Below are 19,219 nucleotides of genomic sequence, written 5' to 3'. Positions count from 1 at the left end.
TATGAATTCTGACGCATGCGCAATCCTATACATACGCGCACACATAGAGATGGCAGTTAAAACGTTTTAAATAAAAATAAAGAACAATGGGATTAGCATATCTAAAATCACACTTCTTTATCACCAAATCTACAAATCTGATGATGGGTTATCTTTAGAAAGGATTCCAGCTCATGTGAAGAGGAAGTCATGGAAAGAGAGTCTCAATTTGCCCGCCTCCAATGAAACAATACACATACTCCACCACTGTTCCCAGCTGTCTTATTCCCTTCAGTGTTCAAACTTAGACCCAAATGAATATATACAGTGTGTTGTCTCTTTTAATCTGCTGTCCTCCCCACCCCTTAATTATTTTTTTTTCTCCTTGCAATTCATTTGTTGAGGAAACCAGGTCATTTGTTCTGTGGAGTTTCCAGTCTGGGTTTGGTTGAATGTATCCCTATGGTGTCATTTGACATGTTTTTCTGCCCCTATTATTTCCTGTAAATTGGCTGTTAGATATAGAGGCATGATCAATTAACGCTTGGGTCCCCCTCCCCCGCCCAGAGTGCGTCATAGGCGATGTGTCTCCACATGTGTCTATCAGGAGTAATGTCTGCTTTTCTGCGTTGTCATATGAGCATGCAGTGACAGTGATTACCCAGGTTCATTATTCAGGGGAGACAGCTAATTCATGACATTCTGTCTCTATGATTTCCTCATTATGAGCTAAGATACTTTTCTTTTTTTTTTTTTTTTTTTTTTCTTTTCGGAGCTGGGGAGCTAAGATACTTTTCTAAGGTGAACCTGCCTTCAACTATTTGTTTATCCTCTTTTGAGTAAGAAAGGCAAGATAGATGTTTGGCTTGAACCCTCTCTGTAGATTAGGCTGATCTCAGAGATCCACCTGCCTCTGCTTCCCAAGTGCTGGGACTAAAGGTGTGCACCATGCCCTGCTTACTTAGTACTTTTTAAATAACCAGGTTGATTTGTAGGTATCTTCTAAAGGTGAGTGGTGGTTTTTTAAGTCCAATCCAAACCAAATCGAAACCCACCCTGATGGAGGGCTAGGGTTTGGTTCAGTGGTAGAGCATTTGCCTGGTATTTGATAAACCCTAGATTTTGTCTCCAGCACTTCCAAAACTAGCCAAAAAGGAAGGCATTACAATTTAGACTTAAATACAGTTGACGTGTTTTAGACTTCATGTATGTTGACCGCTACTTTAAAGTGAGATTTCATAGGGAAACCACTAAGCTCTGGGGTCTGTTCTTTGTCCTGTTTCTAGAAGATTAGAGCAGACTTTTCCTCAGGGGTATCATCCCTCCAGTGGTCACTTAACCCTGCCTTGCTATCTATTTCTTGGGTTGTTGCAGCTGTGTGTGTGTGTGTGTGTGTGTGTGTGTGTGTGTGTGTGTATGTGTGGAGGTCAGAAGACAACCTGTGGGTTGGAATATATCTAGCTGACCAACACACACACACACACACACACACACACACACACACAACCTTGACTGCATGGAAGTGTTCTTGCTACTTACCAAGAGGAGAAAGCAGATGATGTTGGGGGTGGGGGAGCAAGTGGCCTGTGCCTTACCTTCTATTTGAGCTGAGCCAGAGGCCTAGGACATCTCAAGAAAATCTCCTTCCTGATTCTCAGAGCATGCTTTGCAGAAGAACATTGGGAGTATTCTAAATGCCTCTTTTACCCCCCACACCCAGTCACCTTGCATGCTAATTAGCCTCCCCGCCTTCATTCCAGGCTCCTCCCATTCATTCTTCTTTGCACCAAGGTTTTCCAAAACATAAGTCTTGTAGTTTTAAAATCCACCACAAATTCATTATTGCCTTTGGAATTTAACATTGAAAGGCTGGGCTGCCTTCCACCTATCCTGTCACCTTGTCATGGCCAGCTACAGTGAATTATGGCCCGGCTCTATACACACTTGTCTATGTAGTTTTGCCCTTTCTATTAGCTCTTTGCTTCTAACTCCCATTTACAGGTGAAGACCCAGCCTGAGGCTTGAACTTAAGAAACTGGTTTTGATCCGCCTTGGCAGGTTGGTATTCAGCATACCACTTTGCCTCCCTCTCCACAGCACGCGGTGTTTTCCTTAAGAATAGCACTTAGTGGGGGCTGGAGAGGTGGCTCAGTGGTTAGGAGCACCGACTGCTCTTCCAGAGGTCCTGAGTTCAAATCCCAGCAACCACATGGTGCTCACAACCATCTATAATGAGATCTGATGTCCTCTTTTGGTGTGACTGAAGACAGCTACAGTGTACAGCATATAATAAATACATCTTAAAAAAAATAGCACTTTGCTACTGGTGACTTTTTGCTTTGTTTGGATATTTAAGTGTATTTGGACCTGTGCTCCTAACCAGCGCTTTGTCTGTATTTCAACACCTGGAAGAGGTGGTGAGTAAATGAAGTCAGATGAAAGAAATGGGTCGGTTGTGCGGAAGAAGATCTTCAAAGCCTTACAAAACGGAGAAAAGACTCCACAATGGCTCCTGGAAACTTCGGGGAAACAGCCCAAAGCCGAGCTTTTGGCTAAGTCGCGCCTGGTCCTACCTGAGCTCAGTCATCCTCCAGTGTGTGGATCTGTAGGTCTGTGTGTACTAGTGTAGCGCCTGCCCGGCCAACCACTCCTTCCTCCCGCTGGGAGGATAATTAAAGCGCCAAACGGCGGAGCGGGCGGGCAGTGTTCCCGGGGGCGCATTTCATCGGGGCTGATTAATGAGGCCGGGGAGTTAATGAGGAGAAAGCTAAACGGTGGAGCTGAGCAGAGGAAGACCTCTCTGCGGCCCTGGAGGGGGTCCTCCGAAGGCATCTCCCGCCCTCTTCTCAGTGGCAGCAGCAGTAGCGCCAGCCACATGGTGCCCCTGGCTCCACTCTCAGCATTTACTCAGGGGAGGGGGTGGCCTTACCACAGCCAGCCTCAATGTAGAAGTCATCTTGTCCTTCATCTGTGGATGCTGAACAGACAGAACCTGACCGTGCATCCAAAACAGCAAAGGACTTCAGGAGAGCCCACTTTCATTTTCTTTAGGGGAAACTTTGAACCAGCGTCTCAGACCACCTGCAGATTTCACTCCTGGCCAGAACTGAGAAACAGCTCTGCTATCGCCAACCCAGTGACCTCAGGCAGGTTTAGTCCTGTAGACTAATGCACATGTAAACAGGAGTCATATTCCAACCAACCAAACATGGCTCGCCGTTATCTGGAATGGACAATAAGAATTTGCTGTGTAGTTCTGGCTTATTCTTCCCAACAACTCTAGCAAGCAGGCTCTAACATTAATACCTCCATCCCACAGATTAGGGCACTGAAACAGGGGACCATGACATAGTCCACACCCAACCTAGCTACCTGTCTGCTGTGATCCAGTGACCCAGCACTTAAAGCAGTAGAGCTGGGAACTGAGTGCACAAAGGCATAGACATCAGAGTCTTCATTCCTAGCATTGAGCTATAGGTGTTGTTCTCAAAGCGATTGCCAGGAGTGGAACCCTCAAACCTAAAGAGAATAGCGATGATGATCTTTCCAAGAGTCTGTCCTTGGTCCTTAACCACTTCGGGTCTGCATGAGATGGCTCAGGAATCAAGAGTGTCTGTTGCTCTTGCAGGACTGGACTTTGATTCCTAGCATCCACATTGGGCAATTCCAGGGGATCCAATGACCTCTTCTGGCTCCTGTGGACCCCAGCAATCATGCCCCACACACACACGGGGAGGTGGGGCAAAGGAAGAGAATAAGGACTTTTTTTTAAAAGGAATGTCTTGAAATCAACCAGTTTCCAACATAGAGCAGATGAGTTAGAGATTCGCAGACTTCTTCTGGACCGGTATCTTCTACTGAATTAAGGACACTGAAGCTACTCAGGTCCACGGAAAACAAATCTATCTGCCCCTTCTTGTCAGACACTAAATGAACCCTGAAAACCCCACCCTTACTGATGCTACCCCCCCCCAACACCCAAACACAGGGAGAACCAGCAGCACCTACAAAAGGGGAAGCATCAATAATTTTCTCCGAAGGACCTTGAGTCTAGAGAAACCAATATTTAACATACCCATTTACATTGAAAGCGTGATTCTGATTATGAGATGGTAATGAGGGGATTAGCTAGAAGAGAGAGCCCCCTGCTTGCTGCCCTCGCCCATTATTTCCAACATCTCTCCCTCACCAGGCAGGGTGGGCTTACTCCTGGAAGAGGAGCGTGGGGGAGGGGGGTTGGGCCCTCCCAGAGGGAGAGCATCCAAGATGCCAGAGCAGGGCCAGGGCCCTTCAAGACCCATGTGAGAGCCCCTTATTCATGTCTGGAATCAATTAGCCCAGGAGAGGTGATGGGTGAGATGGGAGGCACCTGACATTGGTCCTTCCTAGTCACCTCCTCTTCTCCTCTTCTCCCCCATCTCCCTAAAGGAGCTCTCTCTCTTCAGTGGGATTCTGTTGATATATATATATATATATATATATATATATATATATATATATTATACACACATACACATACACACACACACACAGTCTTAGGACTCTACACACTGGTGTATGCACAAAAGCACAGCACTTGGAAAGTGGAGGTGAAATGAGCGGTTCAAGGTCATCCTTGGCTACATGATGAGTTTGAGGCCTGCCCGAGCTACATAAGATTTCGTCTCAAAGAACTGAAATCCAAACCAAAGTGTGGGTTGGGAGAGACAAGAGAAAGAGAGAAGACAGGAGAGTACAACACCTCAGCCTGGCTCCTCTGTCTAAATCCCCTGCCTCTCTGAAACGGTGTCCTCATTGTCCTTGTCCAGAGCACAGCTTTCCTTTTAACCAGGCAGCAGTTTACCTCTGGCTCTTCCAATGAGGCAAGCAGTGGGGATGGAGATCACCCAAGGGGGTCACCCATCCAGAGGCCCCGTTTGTTGGTGGACAATAGTGTTCAGACAGGATAATTCGGTGTGTGATTGTGGTCACGCCCCCCCTTTTGTGCCCCTTTCAGAGCCAATCTCCCAGGCCCAGATGGGTTAATCCATAATGCAGAAGAGCAAGTAATTGGCTGTCAGCCCAGCCCCCTGAACCCCCTCCCTATTAGTGCCACTGCCCTAATGAAGCCCAGCTTGGAGGGCCCCCTTCTCAATGAGGTGCCGGCCCCAACTCAGCCAGACACACATGTGTCTCTGCTGCTCTGCCTGAAGCTTGGCTCCCTTTAGGGACCCCCAGCCCAGCCTCCCCGGGGTGACCCAGCTGCCAGGGCTGCAGCGGCCTTGGGGGGAGGCTGTGATGGATGGGAGGGAGTTAGTTAATAGAGTCCAAAACACATGGGCCCTGTCTCCACACACATTGCTCCCATCCCTGACACTTTCGCAGCGTCTGCTGGCAGCATCCCTTGTCTCTTAAAGGTAGCCCCGTGGAATAGTCCCCAAACTCATGTCGGACATGAGCAATGCTGAAATACAGCATTAAATGGAGTTGGTGAAGCTGCTTTCTTGGACACTGGCCCAACTCCTTGCTACATATCCCGTGTTTGCCAATTTAAGTCTCCGTGGGACTTTTGGCCAGAGGTGGATTGCAGGGCTCCACAGTCTCTTTCTTAACCAACAGCTTTTCTTTTCTTCCCGGTTTGCCTTCCCATCTCTGTCTCTTGACCATGTTTCTATTGCCACTCACTTCCAAACCAATTCTTCAGTTTCGAGGCAGGATCTGCACCAAGACCAGCAGAGGAGACTGACTCTACAATCAGGAGCTGTTTTGCCTAGCACATCAGGCTTGAGTTCCCTGACTGGAAGGAGTCAAGCCGAGTGGGATGACATTTGTTTAGAATCTCACAGAAGGCCGTGTCAGGGGATGTTTGCAAAAAGGACTATCGTCATTTGACTCCCCCCACACTTACATGCTAACCTCTCTGCTCCCTCCTTTCGTCTAATGCAAAGGTGGACCATCATACCAAACCAAGGAGGGAAAGAGGTATGGTTGCTATCTGGTCTCAGGCAGTTCTCCAGTGTCCATTGAGGAGAGGAGCTCTGCAGCCTGAGGGTTCCAACTAGCCCTTTATAAGTGATCTTTTAAAGTCCTTTTCCTTATTGAAGTTGAAAATCAGGTTGGTGTGTGAGCATGTTGGCATATGCTTATCATCCCAGCATTAGGTGAGGGAAGAGGTTCCTGAGTTCAAGGTCGGCCAGAGCTACATATTGAAACCCTGTTTCAAATAAGGAAAAGTATGGAAAGAATGGGGGGGGGGGAGGATATATTCTTTCTTATCGGATTCAACAGTTGCTTACCCATTCAGTTTCTTCTTTTCTACTTCCCTATGCCTAAGTCATTTCACACAATAAAACTGAGTGTCTATGCCAGGCATAGCACTTATCATTTTTATACCTGAATTGTAATTGCAGATTCATTCCTGTTTTCTTCTCCTTTTTCAGTGGCAGGGCTTTTGTCGTGGGTTGGGTAAATCTTCTCATCTTGGAGTATTTAGAGATAGGGGCCTGAGACTATCAATGCTCAAATCCGTAAGGGGTTCCAGTCACAGTAAGAAATCCCTTTGTGATTAAGCCTCCTGCTGATAAGTGCAAGGTGAAAGGGACAGAGACAAGTGACTGAGGAGAGTCCAGCCCCATTTATGATGAGATGGGTGAACAACACGGGTGGTGAAATAGCATTCAGAGGTTGCTCCTAGGAAATGCTGAATATGTATGAACTATGCAATCAGGACCGAGGAGGTAAGGCTTAAAGAATAAACGGGGCTGCAGGATGGGGGTGGTCAATAGGCACAGAGAAAGATAAAAAGACGGGAGCACGCAAAGGAATGAAGAAAAGGAAAAAAATATTTTCTGCCCAGTAACTTCTCCTTCTATTCTTTTGCTCTCTCTGTAGATGGGGAACGAGGTTCCAGCAAGGCTGGACTTATCAGATTGTGCTCTTCTATGGGGAGCTCAGAGAGATTTTTGGAGTCACCTGTACTTTAAGGATGAGCTCCTGGAGAGCCAATGGCAAAGAACACCTCATGGTGTGAGAAACCAACAGGGAGCAAAGGGTCCCTGTTGATTCGGGAGATAAATCTGGGATTCAAGGAGAATAGAAAAAAAAAATTCTATGAACTCATAAGCAACAACAAAGCATGAACGACTCTCAGCTATGTGACCTGGAAAACTCACATATGTGTTTAACACAAAAGCATTTCCCTCTGAATGGGACTCATTAGAGACAAGGGAATATTCCTCTTTAATTGAAAAGTGGGACATTCTCTGCAGGACTTAGGGGATTTGAAGATCCTAATTGGTCTCTTCCTTTGTTAATTTCATTCCCACCAAAGAAGAAGGGCCAAGGGAGGGGGAAAAAGAGGGAGAGAGATGAAAGAAATTGAGAAGAAATGTAAGAGTCCGTTTTTAGACCTTCCAGAGACCGGAGAAATGCCAGGTATTACAAATATGACCAAATACAGATCGCAGCAGGATTATTCCAGGAGGATTTCAGACTTAAAAAACAGAATAGCAGAAAAGGAGTCATAGGTCTCGGTGAATTTCATACAGCAAAGTGACTGTAGATGTCATTGTGCCCCTTGAATTATGCATGAGGGTGGGATATGTTCATGTGGGAGGTGGGGCAAGGGAGCTTTTCTTCTGCTAAGGAAATGCAGAGCTTTCACGAGGATACTGTAAGCCTTTCTGATTAAGCCTATCTGTGTAGGGTCCTGGAGCCTCTGTTTCCTAATCAGAGAGCTCTGGGCTACTTCCTTAATCACTCTGCTCATCTCCCTGTCTATAACATATGAACAATAACTGTATCTAATTTTAGTTATTAGAGTTAACAGAGTAAATACACCAAACATATACAAAACAGCCTTAGTAATGGTATGTTTATAATAAATATCTTCATCATTAAATGAGGCTTTCTAATAATGTGTCATATGTATGGTGGGCACCATAAATACAAAGAGAAAGAAACTCGCTTGCTCTTTAAGCAGGACTTGGAATTTATGGGGAAGAAATAAGAAAATAAAACACTGTCTATGAGAGCCAGCCATGTAGCTGAGTTGGCAGAATCCTTGTTTAATATACACCAAATGCACCAGGCCCTGGGTTTTCCCCTCAGCGTTATATAAACTGAGTATAATGTCATATGCTTCTAATTCCAGCACTTGTGAAGCAGAGTCAGGAGGACCAGACGTTCAGGGTCATGTTATTTGCATAGAGGGTTTGAGGCAACATCAAAAATAATACCATCTATGAAGGCATATAGGAATAAACCAAATGGCCTGGGGAAAGGCTCTACACTAGGAGATTCAGGAAGATGCACAAATCAGGTAACTAAGGCTGGATCAACAGGTAGAAGGAATTTAGAAACTGCTTAATGTGGGGAGATTGGCAGAATATTCTTGGAAGAAATAGCAAGGTGCAGAAGTATAAAGACACATAGACAAGGATAAGAGGGAGGTCAATGTTGGGATAGAGATGGGTAGGGGGGTGAGGTGACAGTAAAGAGTAATGACAATATTTTGGGAAGGTAGACAGCTCCTTAAGGCTATGATGAATGTTGTCTATTGCCTGTATGGAGATCTATCTACAGAAAGGAGGGAGCCACTGTGATGTAACATGATCAGATTGTACAGAGGCAGACATGTACTTCAGTGACTGGCACTTAGTAGGTGCCTTCTAAGTGGTAGTTGGACAAATGTATAATAACTCCCTATAGTGCTGGCTTTGCAGTAGTCTGGGTGAAAAGATGGCAGAAATCTAAACTGGCCCAGCGAAAATGGAGACATATAAGAGGTGACGATAGCACTTGGAAACTCACTAGAGTGGCATGGTCACTTTGATGCTTGAGACATGAAGTTAGAAAAAGTTCAGAAAAAAAAGAGCATTTATTATTGAAACTCAACAGTGATATAAACATTAGAAGAACTGTAACAAAACTGTTGCAGATGTAAAGGAATAAAGCTTTAAGATTATTAAAGGTAAGCCTGGTAGCTAATCTGACAACTGGCATCCCTGGACTTAGGGGTGGAATAAACTTCTTATGGTTAGATCTGAGTTAGTCTCCTCCTCTCTAAAACATGGTAATATTCTGGTACCCTCCATCTTTTTTTTTTTTGGTTCTTTTTTTTTTCGGAGCTGGGGACCGAACACAGGGCCTTGCGCTTCCTAGGCAAGCGCTCTACCACTGAGCTAAATCCCCAACCCCCCTCCACCTTTTTTTTAAAGATTTATTTATTTATTATATATAAGTATACCATAGCTATCTTCAGACACACCAGAAGAGGGCATTGGATCCCCATTACAGACGGTTGTGAGCCACCATGTGGTTGCTGGGAATTGAACTCAGGACCTCTGGAAGAGCAATCAGTGCTCTTAACCACTGAGATATCTCTCCAAACCAAGGTGCTACCCAGCCCTTACTTTTGTTGTTGTTATTGCTTTTAATTTTTGTTTTAATTAATATATTGATTAATTAATTAATTTTTTGGAGACAGGATTTCTTTGTTTCTCTCTGGATTACTGAAACTCACTTTGTAGACAAGGCTGGCTTCCGACTCAGAGGTCACCTGCCTCTGACTCTCTGAGTGCTGAGATTAAAGGCAAGCGCCACTGTACCCGACTCAATCCTTACTTCTAAGGCAATGACATCTCTTTTTTTCTTTTGTACAGTTTGCTCCCAGATCGCTGCTACTTTCTCCAACTCTTTCTTCCTCAGCTCTCACACTCTGTGACTTTAATATGAACTCAAACAACCCATCCACTACCTTTGCTGCATTGCCTGATCTCCTGTTGTCCCACAACCTTGTCTACTAGCCATGCGTTTCTGTGACTTGTGGTCACATCCTATTAGACCATCATAAATAGTAAGAACTCCATGACCTCAATTTCAAGCATTTTTATGTTCTATCTCCACTTCCTGTTTCTTGACTAGTATACTTATTATTACTTCTTTAAGTAATTTTTAATGTGTTGTTGTTATTAATGTGCATGTTGGAGGTCAGAAGACAACTTGATGGAATCACTTCTGTGCTTCTGTCTTTATGTGGGTTGCAGGGTTTTGACTCAGGTTTGCATCCTTCGAGCCGTCTTCTCAGACAGCACTACTGTTATTTTCATTCCAGCAAGTCTTAGATCAGAACGGGACAGCCTACTGATCTCAATTCCCTTCCATTGGCTTCAACTTCTTTTCACATAGCTTCTTCAGTTTTTTAATTCATGGCCTCATTTCCATCCTTACCTTAAACTGATATGGCCACTCGTCAGGGTGTTTCCTGTGTACATCCTCCCCCAACTTTCACTGGTGTGAGCTTGTCTGGCTCATCCACAGCTATGGACAAAGGCAACTAGCTAATCGTATCTCCTGTACCTGTGCTCAGAGAGCCAAATGGAATGACAAGGCCATGTAAAGACTTGTAATTCATGACCACTAGCCACAGGTTGGTTTCTGCTAAGTTCACTCTCTCTTGATAGTGTTGCTTTCTATCTTATGGAGAATAGGAAACAACCAGAAGAGCAGGGACTCTTGTGGGCTGCCAATACTACATCTTACCACCTCCCTCCACTGTGTCCCTACCTGCTATTCTATGTCTTGTTGGGGTGCATGTAGAGGTCAGAAGACAACTTGACAGAGTCAATTCTGTGCTCTGTCTTTATGTGGGTTCCAGGGTTTGAACTCATGATGCCCGACTTGCACCCTTTGAGCCATCTCAACTATAAGTCCTAGCCAAGTGAACTCATTGACTTGCCCATTAGACTTCCCCTTTCCTGCTTGGGGATATTGCTCCTGAAACTCTCTTTTCTTGTGTCATAATTTCTCCCTTTCAATGACAATCTTAATGACTATATCAACATGAGTGTTTCTTTCAACTTAATACATTTTATCTTATTTTTCAACTATCTCATCCCCCCCACCCAACCCCAAGCCGAATTTCAATAAGACTCTAATTTCTGTTTATCCTTGAATCCACTCTAGGCTTTCTCTAGTCTATCACATCTACTCTTAACAAGGGCAATAGTGGCATTCCCATGATTAAATCCAGGTCCATCTGAACTGTTCTCATAGCTCTTGAGGCTGGGAAGTCCAAGCAAAAGTGCCGACAAAGTCAATGGTAGGGCCTTTCTTCCTTTTCTTAATTCCTAGATAGAATCACATAATGAAAGAGTTTAGACACCTCTAGGATCAGGATCTAATCTCACTTTTGATGGTACCACCCTCATGACATTATGTATGATGTATCAAAATATCATGAAGATGTATATTATTTTTGTATGTGTGTTAAAGATTCATGAATTGTTTTCTAAAAAAAAATCTGTTTTTTTTCACAATTCAACTTACTATTTAATATTAGCTGATTTGACTAATTTAACTTATTTATTGTCATGTATGACCTCCACCAGAAAGCAAGCTGGTCTGAAAGCTTTATTTCTTTTTTTTTCTTTTTTCTTTTTTTCAGAGCTGGGGACCAAACCCAGGGCCTTGCGCTTGCTAGGCAAACGCTCTACCACTGAGCTAAATCCCCAACCCCTGAAAGCTTTATTTCTGAGGAGTAGCTTTCATGGTACCAGAAGGTGCCATACAAGCTCCCTGTTATGGTAAACATTATTTGGGGGTTTCTACCCCACTTTAGATCATTTAGTTCCCACATAAAAGATATAAAACCTTTATATTTGTAATGTCTTAGAGCACCAGAGCTGGACAGATATCAACCTTCTGTGCTAATTTTTTTTTAATTCCCTATCAGTAATCCTGAGATCTGACTTGCCATGTTCTGCCTGGGTCTTTCCTACTCCAACTGGCCAACCCTCATGACCATGTACTCAGGACCCACCTATTCCATGGCATCTTGCTTGCTAGGCAAGCGCTCTATCACTGAACTAAATCCCCGACCCCTCCATGGCTCCTTCTTTCTCCTCCTATCCTCCTGTTCTCTCTGCTTCAGACCCCAAGCTTCAGCCCTGAAGCCACACCGACCTCTTTTCTGCGCAGCTCAGACTGTAGGCATCTTTTTTAACCAATAATTTTAAACCAAGGAACAAGCTTTGCACAGTAAAAGCTAGTATAAGTGAGAATTCACTCATCTGAGGCAACTAGACCTTGAGATACAGAATTTAACACTACAATACATAGCCACAAACCAAACCTCAACAGCTCCCAAAAGAAAAAAGCAACCACACTAGGACCATAACAATTACTGACAGGGCTTGATAACCCTGAGGGTGTGGTAGTGGCACATCTATGTTGGTGATAACCAATAGCTCTCAAATTGGATTTAATAACCACTCAACAAGAGGGAAATTACACCTAATATTGGAAACCCAGTCAACTACACAAGGGTAATGAAGTTGTAGATTTATAACTGCCACTTTACTAAACCAGAATAACTAACTACATTCCAAATTTTTGTTCTTATTTATTTATTTATTTATTATGAGTACCCTGTTGCTGTCTTCAGACACACCAGAAGAGGGCATCAGGTCTCATTACAGACGGCTGTGAGCCACCATGTGGTTGCTGGGAATTGAACTCAGGACCTCAGGAAGAACAGTCGGTGCTCTTGATCGCTGAGCCATCTCTCCAGCACCAAATTTTTGTTCTTATACCCACGCATAAGTGTAGTCCTTACCCGTCACCAAGGAAACGTCTCTTTGTAACAGACAGAGATGATTAGAGACAACCACAATCAGAAATACAGAGTGGTAGAACCCAGTCCCAGGAGACAATCTACACCACATACAATGTCTATACCCAAGGCTCTGGACATATTGCAGAAGATGGGGCAGAAAGACTTTAAGAGCCAGAGGAACATGGAGTTTGCTGTGAAATTGTTTCCTGATGTCAGGAGCTATACTCATAGAGTCTCACCAACACAACTTCCTAACCATGAGCTGTATAACGGCAGTGGGCATGCTAATGTGAACGGGAGAAAGTTCATGGGGCCTTTCAACCCTACACAAAGAACCATGGTGGGGCTGGGGATTTAGCTCAGTGGTAGAGCGCTTACCTAGGAAGCGCAAGGCCCTGGGTTCGGTCCCCAGCTCCGAAAAAAAAAAAAAAAAAAAAAAAAAGAACCAAAAAAAAAAAGAACCATGGGCAACAAAGGAATGCTGAGAGCGGGAGAAACAGTCCAGTGTCAAATAGTCATCCCTGAAAATGATGGCTTGCAACTTCAGCACTCAAGGGGCTGAAGAGCAGGAGTGTGAGGTCAAGGCCAGCTTATTCAATGCAGACTATCACAAAAGAAAGCTGTATGCTGCTATGAGACTTTAGGTAGTTTACTTAATTAAAGTAACTGTTTACTGACGACATGGTCTCATATAGCTCATACTGACCTCAAAACTCACTGGGAAGCCTTGAACTTCTGATCATCTTGTTTCCACATCCCAAGTAATGAGGTCACAAGCATTTGCTCACCACATCTTGCCTAAGGATAATGTTTTCTACCCTTAAAAAAATTTGTTTTGCATTTGGGCTGGAGATTGGCTTAATGATTAAGAACACTGGCTGCTTTTCTGAAGGACCCTGTTTATATTCCCAGTACCTACATGCCAGCCTCTAGCTGTAAGTAACTCAGACAAATGTGCACACAAAACACTCGTACACATACAGTAAACATATAAGCTAACGTTTATTATTTATTTGTGTGTGTGTGTGTGTGTGTGTGTGTGTGTGTGTGTGTGCTCGCTCATGGAGGCCACACATGCATGTGGAGGTCAGAGGACATGTTGAAGGAATTGGTTCTCTTGTTCCACCATGTGGTTTCATCTGACTTGGGGGGAGGGGCTTTCCTGGCTGACCCCTCTCCCAGGCCCCCACAGATAAGGTACAGCAGGGGAGACAGCAAGGTGGGTCAGTGAGTAAAGGCAATTGCCACCAAACCTGACAACCTGAATTTTATCCACTCAAACATACACGATGTTAGGAAATAACCAGTCCCCATGGGCTGCCATCCAACCTCCACAAACATCCCATCGTATGGTTCCCCCCATTCCTCCAACACAAATAAACATATTTATTAAGAAAAAAATGCTTTTAAAAGGGTCTAAAGAGATGGCTCAGTGGTTAAGAAGTTTGAGTTCAGTTCTCCAGATCCACATCGGGCAGCTCTCGACCACCTGCAACTCCATCTACACACACATGTAAATGTGTACACATACATGCACATACACATAAATAAAGATAAAACAATAACTAAGTTTTTTGTCTAAGTGCAGCTAGCCACAAGGGTTGGGAAGTCAAGGCAAGGTCAGGAGTTGGGGCTAAAGAGACAGCTCAGCAATTAAGAACACTAGCTGCTCTCCCAGGTCAGGGTTCAATTTCCAACACCCACTTGACGGCTTACAACTTGCCCTCTTCAGGCACTACATGTACATGGTGCATAGCTACAGGTAAAACACCCGTACGTATTACAACAGCAATAATAAAATGAATAAAAAAAGATCAGGACTTCAAGGCTATCCTTGGCTACATAGTCAGTACAATCTGTGGTACATGTGTGAAAGAAACCAGAATTTATTCAACTGGGGTGTGGTAGTACAGACTTCCAATTCTAGGAAGAGGAGCAGGGGTTTGAAATCAGCCTGCGCTATACAGCAAACCCTCCTAAAAAACAAATGGCTTGGCCCGGTGGTGTTCACTGTAATCCGAGCACCAGGAGTCTGAGCAGGAAGATTTTAATTTAATTTTAATCTAGCCTGGCCTACATAGTAAGAGCTTGTATCAAATATCCAAACCAGCTGGGCATTGTTGCACGTGCCTTCAATCTCAGCATTGGGAGGCAGAGACAGGAAGAACTCTAAGTTCAATCAAAACCAGCCTGTCCTACAAAGAAGTCTCTGGCCAAACGGGGTTACATGGTGAGACCCTGCCTTAAACAAACAAACAAACACTGTGCACCTCTGACCAACACCACCAAAATCTGAAACAAACAAAACTACAGAATAATAAAATGTAAATAAAAAATGTACCCTGCAGATATGCTAACATGCAAAGGCGCGCGCGTGTGTGTGTGTGTGTGTGTGTGTGTGTGTGCGCGCGCACGAAGCTTATTTTGTAACGCTGTCTACAAAACAAAATCCAGAAATAAACTAAATGTGACTAAGTAGGAGACTGATCATAAGGGCACTGTATGGCTGTGCACCGTTCAGCATAATATGGTGGTACTCAGGTTCCCAAAGGATAATGATGTATGTGCTCAGATGCTTTTTGAAAACTTCAAAAGGGCTAACGATGTGGAGAAAACAGTCCCAGTTTTCTCACCCTTTGTTATATCTGCAATGAGATGTGTACACTTTCACCCAAGTGCCTCCCAGATTTCTGGACTTGGTTGGGTGTATGGCAAAGCGTGCCCCTGCAGGGCTTTCCACTGGAACCCTGTAGGGAAAGGGATACTCTGGGGCAGGGGGCCTGGCTTATTATTTCAGCTACTACAGGGTCTCAGCCAAGGAACCTTGCTCCTGCCAGGGGAAGCCCCTGCTGTCTGCCTGCCAGCTGGGTGCTGCTCTTTGCTCTCTATCCCCCCTCCTATCACCTCTCCCCACCCCACCTCCGCACCTCCCCCAGCCCCGCTGGCTGGGTCATTGGACCCAGAATCATCATTCTGAAGTTAGCAACCCTGTTGGGGCTATTCTTGGCATAGCTCAGTGGGGGTGGGGCAGATGTTAGGTCCGTGTGTCCCTTTCCCCTCCCACACAGACAAACACACCCACCCACACATATGTTCAATGGGTATCTATAACCTGGGAAGAGATCCAGGCAGGGAGGATGCTGGGAGGCAGTAAGCTCTAGGGGGATATAAACAGAGTTCTCTCTCTCTCTCTCTCTCTCTCTCTCTCTCTCTCTCTCTCTCTGGAAGAGGCAGAGGCAAAATAATCAGTGTGAGATTGCAGGGGCTGTCTTCAGACTATCCTCTGGGGCAATCACATGCCAGCAGCTCATCCACTACCAGCTGGCATATGGGTGTTAGACCACCATGAAGCCCTCCCATATGGCCCCCAGCATGGTCACTGAAAATTCCCAGCCACATTCTCTGGCCTTTGTGCTGGCACTAGGCCAGCAAATGTTAGCCTGGGGTACTATTCTCTTATCCAATCCAGATTCATATTCTCTCTCTCTCTCTCTCTCTCTCTCTCTCTCTCTCTCTCTCTCTCTCTGACAGGTGGGGAGTCCCTTAAGAGTCCCTTGACTCCCCAAACACCATTCATGTCAGATTCCTGTATGACACAATCACTTTCTTCCTTAGTGCAATCTCCAAAATGAAACCCAGAGAAAGATGTCTGCCTCATCAATCCCCTGCCCCATGCTCTCTTCTGCAGTTCCACCAGTAAACACACACTCCTTTCCCTTTGAGACCAGAACTCTTTCAGGGTATACACTCGACCCTTCCCACTCCTATGCCCCTTGTCACTTTTCTTCTTTGCCAGCTCCCCTTTGAAACCTCCTTTTCTCTCCCCTGCACTTTCTAAAGTTCAATAGTATGTAGAAACACACTATTGGCAAAAGGAAGTTCCTCGAATAATATAAAGAAGTCCTCAGCTGGCTATGGCCCATGCCTGTAATCCTAGACCTTGGGATGTAAAACAGGGGTTCCAGACCATCCTTGTCAGGTGAGACCACTTTGGGCTACATGAGACCAACTCAGCCAACAAACAAGATGCACAAAACAAAACAAGCAACCAGAGGAAGTGGAGTTGCTTGACATTGAGCTCTGGTTCTTTCATCCCAAGACGGAAGCTTACAAGTCAAAGGCACAAGCGAAGCCCTCCAAGGGCAATATATAGGCAGTGTGTTTTGTGCTTGCAGGGCACCGCAGATTGGAAAACGGAGGTGGGGGTATTGCTGTCTATCGAGCTAAGCAAAAGACAAAAGCCAGCGTTGTGGTATTTTTGGTTGCAATCTGGTGTGAGGAGGTAAGCAGGAGTCACGTTCTTTGTACAATGCCTTTGGAAGCAACTCGAAGGGCAGCTGTGCGTGAAGAGGTGAAGGGCTTTTTTCCTGTCTGTCCTAGGACAAGGGGTAGGGGCCGCTGCAGAACTACTGGACCCGTGACCCCTGTTGGGTCATCTCTTCCTTCTCTGGGTTCCACCTTTGCCAGTGGAGAGTCTCTGGGGACCCTGGTGGATGAGGAGGTGGGAAAGGAGACGGAAGTAACTTGTGATGTAGATGGCATAACTTAACCTTCTAGCCATCTCCCTCGAGTCCTTAACCCTCTTTTGTCTTTAGATCTGGCTGGTTTTCTGAGAGGTAATATTCTAGAGATACTGCAAACATATCGAAGGAAAGAGTGGAGACAAACAGGAAACTAGGAAGGTTTATTATTATTTTTTTATTTTTTAGAAGTTAATTTAAAAATAGGAGGGAGGGAAGGAGGGAAGAAGGGAGGAAGGAAGGGAAGAAGGGAGGAAGAAAGAGGGAAGGAGGGAGGGAAGGAGGGAGGGAAGAAGAAGAAGAAGAAGAAGAAGAAGAAGAAGAAGAAGAAGAAGAAGAAGAAGAAGAAGAAGAAAGAGAGAGAGAGAGAGAGAGAGAGAGAGAGAGAGAGAGAGAGAGAGAGAGAGAGAGAGGTGAGATTCACAAGATGGACCAGACAGGGGCCAAGAGTCCTAGAAAGATGGCTTTCCTCCGTTTGTTCAGCATTCAAATCCAGATGACAGGGATTAGGAAGCAGCGGTGCCCACGGGCTGCGCTGCCATCTCCGCTTAGGGAACCCAGAGCAAATACGCCCTGATCCCCACATAAAGGGCCAATTAACTGTGCGGTCTCCGGAAACAAATCCGCTAACAGGGTGACAAGCCCCTAGACACCGGCGGGGGGTGTGTTTGCCCAGAGGCCGGCCGGGAGCAAATCAAGGGATTAGGATAGGGCAAAATCTGCATGGTTGGGGTTACCAGCCTTCCCAGCTCCAAAGCAAGGCCTGGTGCGGTGAAGTTAAATTTCTGCCCTACTTGGGCTTCTAATGTGATGGAACCCGCAAGACCGGCCAGCAGAAGGCCAAGCAAAAGGTCCCTAGGATCCTGAACCCGAGGATCAGAGCAGATTAAACAGTCCGATTCATCCTTAACCTAGAAGAGATTGGTCTAGAATGGTGGTGTCTTCTGATTGGCAAATACAGGACTTCAGCACACACACCCTTTACCTCTCCTGCTGAATGTGGTATAGCCCTGCATCATGGCCCTGCGACCAGGGTCTGATGGGGGAAAAAAAAACCCTTCTCTTTAGTGCCCTAACCTATCCCATCCGCAAGATCTGCCCAGATTTCGTCTTCAGTGGATGCACCAGGGACCAGTTCAGCACCCACAGATGACACACTGACATATTAGCTCCCAGGACTCTAAGTCCCGTGGGACTGTTGAGCCCCATCAAACACCACCATTTAGTTCATCCCGCCTTGAGGTCTCTGGTCCTGGGCAGAGGACTCCGAAGCACTAAACGTCCCAGACCGTTGGTAAGAGAGTGGATTGCTGGCGGAAGGAGTCTCAGGTTTCTTTGCTCGTTGACCTGCTTTCGGTTTGGAATCGCCGCAGCTTCACCTTCCACCCCGGGATTGAGTAGCCTAGAGAGCTCTCAGAGTGTCTTCCGGTGCAGGCGTCCCCTTACGGATCAGAAGCAGCCACTGCACGGCGGCCTTTCCGCGGAACCCACAAGACGGGGAACCCAGGATCTCTTGCTCTTACCTTCAACAACATTTCCAGTGTAGAAAAAGTGTGTGCAGAAGAGGGGCAAAAGCAAAGATGGTTGACTGCGACATCTCCAAGGTCAAAATAACCCTAGACAAGACAGAACTGGGGCTTTGGTTTTCCTGTTGCACACCCCACCCGACCCCAACCCCGAGGATAACCAGATGTTATCCAGTTCCAGTAATTTCGCACAATCTGGCACTTTGCTTCCTTTGTTCTAGACTTTGTTCTCTTCAAAACTGTAAAACAGCTTCTAAAACACGTCAGAGAGGAGCGATGCACTATGCTAATAGGTGCGAGAGCTGCCTGGATTTTCGGAGTCTCCTCCAGTTTTATTCAGTTCTGAACATCCTGCAGGAATTCCTGACTGGGGCGTCTGGGGCAGGACTCCAGGTCAAGTTGGGAGACTATATACCGTGGACTTCGACTGCCAAACCACAGGGCTAAGGGGGAATCAGGGTGCGCAGATGGGGCGGGAGGTGATCCAGCAGTGGAATTCTCTTCCTCCTAGTGTCCTAGCATCCTAGCATCCTGCGCTCACCTCTCCAAGCCCCAGAATTTGGAAGGGACTGGAATGGAAGCTGGGACATTAGAGCTCA

This window comes from Rattus norvegicus, chromosome 8, assembly GCF_021556685.1.
Source record: "Rattus norvegicus strain SHRSP/BbbUtx chromosome 8, alternate assembly SHRSP_T2T, whole genome shotgun sequence".
NCBI classification, from domain to species: domain Eukaryota; kingdom Metazoa; phylum Chordata; class Mammalia; order Rodentia; family Muridae; genus Rattus; species Rattus norvegicus.
The sequence above is the reverse complement of the archived record's forward strand: the minus strand, read 5'-3'. Positions refer to the sequence as shown.